The sequence below is a fragment of the Plasmopara halstedii genome (genome assembly GCF_900000015.1).
Source record: "Plasmopara halstedii genome assembly, contig: Scaffold_650, whole genome shotgun sequence".
Lineage (NCBI taxonomy): Eukaryota > Oomycota > Peronosporomycetes > Peronosporales > Peronosporaceae > Plasmopara > Plasmopara halstedii.
Window position 1 is genome coordinate 1,852,124 of NW_020187567.1, and position 2,911 is coordinate 1,855,034.

Here is a 2,911-nt window from a genome sequence, read left to right on the forward strand (position 1 = left end):
TGCACTTGTAGTCAATCTACATATGAGTCGTTTCGACTGATCCTCTGTGAGGATGAAGGAATTTTCCTCTTTGCTCCAGGGCATGCAGAACGGGCTTAACAAGCTGATGTCCTTGCTTAGCCCTGAGGGCTTGCAACAACTTGTAGCTCAAGGTCTCGAAACAATCGGTGCGTGTCAAGAGGCGTTTTCGAGTTACGAAAACGCGCTGCTAGAGCACCTACAGCAGAAGATGTCTGCATCGTTTGCGTCTATGACGCCACCGTCGGTGACGGATGATGTTCCCCGTCCTAAGCCGCTCATGGTGTGCGTTGATGTCTTTGAGGGGAAGAATGGAGAGAATCTCGTACTCTGGGTGAGAGAGGTCGAGATGTCAATCGCATCCGCCATGCTCCAAAACCGAGCAACAGCGCGTGGCGCTAGCACCCCAAATCTCGATGGTCGAGCGCGTGAATGGGCACTGACGTGCGGCATTTCGGACGGAGCTGCGTTTCCCTCCTAGGCGGAGCAAAAAATGCAGCTCTCACGAGTGTTCTAGCCGCCCAATCAGGCATATCGCGTGCGTTCGCGTTTCTTGCCTTTGTCCAAAAGATGCGAACTCTCATTGCCGGGATGGCAGCAGATCCCCTTCCAGGGGCGGTCACAGTGACCGTTTTTATGAAAGGTCTTCGCACTGGCGTAGTCACAGTTGTCGTTTGAATAGGCGGTGAATGTGGCATTGAATGTCGAGTTTGATTTCAAGGCGGCATGACTTGGTTAGAATGCACACTCCAACAGCTCGTCGAGCGGGCCTATGCCCATGGACCTCAGCTATGCTGAGGAAGAGTGAGCAGAGCTCCGAGCTGCCGGGCAACATACTCACATTCGTCGGTGTTTTGTCTGTCTAGACACCCGTCACCTTCGACACGGTTACCCTCTGCGCAAGGCGCGTCAAGATGCTTAAAGCCATCGCCCCAACGCCTACCAGTCTGGATTGTCGCGAAGAAACGACACCACTCAGTAGGCACGCGGCCTACTTGGATAAAACTGAGTTATGTTGAGCCTCAGGGAGGTAGAGGTCAACAGGGCCCAGTCCCGAAGAGCTCCGTGCTCTTAAACACGGAACGTGTGTGCAAGCCAGGCTTGTTGGTCGTGGAGGCGACTGTAAAGGGATTCGAGAAGCCATGGGAGATCCTCATCGATTCTGGGGCGTCTGGCAATTATGCTCGACGCTCCACGATGAAGGGAAGTTAGCTGTATGCTGAGGCGCTGAATGCGCGGTTGGGTGACATCGTCACTGTTCGCGTAGTGTCGGGAATTGTGTCACTGCGCTGAGGGTCCCTGTGGACCTCGGTGTCGAGTTTCTTTTCTTTGATAGCGTGGAACGCTCTAAGTCTTAGACTTGGATTTAGGGTATGACCCCACCTTGGTACGGCATGGTTGGAACGCCATGAGCCATGGATTGATGCGAGGTAAAAGACATCAGACACTACGCGCACTTCCTCTGGTGGAGCTTTGGCGAGTCATGAACCCAGCTCTGCTAGGAGACAAAAGCGCTATTGGCGAGAGCACTGGTCCGAGACGGTCAACGTGCTGGACATTGTAGTGTTCGAGTCCCGAGCGTGGCTCGCGGGCTGATCGTCGAGTGGCAACGGAAGAAAGAAACGGAAGCTCGTAGACGTGAAAATCAGCCACGTAACCGACTGAGCGATGCTCAAGTTTAGGAGCAGTCGCTGCATGTCATGCGTGGCATGATCGACCAAGGGCCGAATCAGCGAGGGCGAGGCCCACGTGGTGCACGTGAAGTGACACGTAACGCACTGAGCGCTGGTCAAGTTTCAAAGCAGTTGCTGCATGTCATGCGTGACAAGGTCGGTCAGGGGCCGAGGCATGAGGGTGAGGCCCTCGTGATGCGCTTGGAGTGGCTCTAAAACCACTGAGCACTGCTTTCGTTGCGAAGGAGTCGCTGCATGCCACTGATGACGAGGTCGGACAAAGGCCGAGGCATCGTAGGCACGGCCCTTCAGATGCGCGTAGAGTGGCACGTTATCCACTGGACGACGACTGCGGGGCTAGCAGTTCTTCGTCGGATGGTGTTGATAACATCGGGGCTCATAAGGAGCGGAAAGTAAGGGTGATACCGAACGACGCGGAGTGCGTTTTCACCCTGGTCTCACCGAGACATAGACCCTCTGTACAGAGGGGACAGCGACGCCGTATGCTGGCTTCAATACGCCGGGCGTCGACCCTGATCCAGGCTCTGCTACCGTAGACGACGGCGCACAGTTATACACCCACATCAACGGTATGATGGGGGAGTAAGATGACGACGTCCGCCTCGAGGCTATGCCTGCAGTAGATGCTCTTCTTGAGCTGGGTGAGATGTCCCTTGAAGAGTTCGGTAGTGCCTTGAAGGCAGGCGATTTGGCCGAAGTGGTCATTATACGACCGGACTTGGAGATAAACTCGTCATCGCTTCTGGATGAAGCTGTCTTGGAATACAAATACTGCGTAACACGCCAATGACCCCTGCCCAAAAAGCAGTGCAACCCTTTTCCGTGCGAAGCACGACGCATGGATGGTACGTGAGAGCAAGTCTCCCCATGCGACATCCACGTTTGGTGTTCGGAAGCCGAACGGCAAGTGGCGTAGCGTTCATGCTTACAATAAGCTCAACGCTGCCACCATTCCGGCACAAACGCTAATTCCTAGAAAGGATGTTCTCAGAACGACATGGTGGGATGTACGAAGTACAGTGCACTCGACTTGGTCGATGGGTATTGCCAATTGTTCATGAGAGCGAGTGACATTCCGCTGACAACGGTAAGCACTTCAAGCAGCATGCTCTGGGATCGGCTGGTGATGCTTCAAGGGCTCTCAAATGCACCAGCAACATTTAATCGTCTTGTGACGCAGTTGTTCAGACCCCACAGGG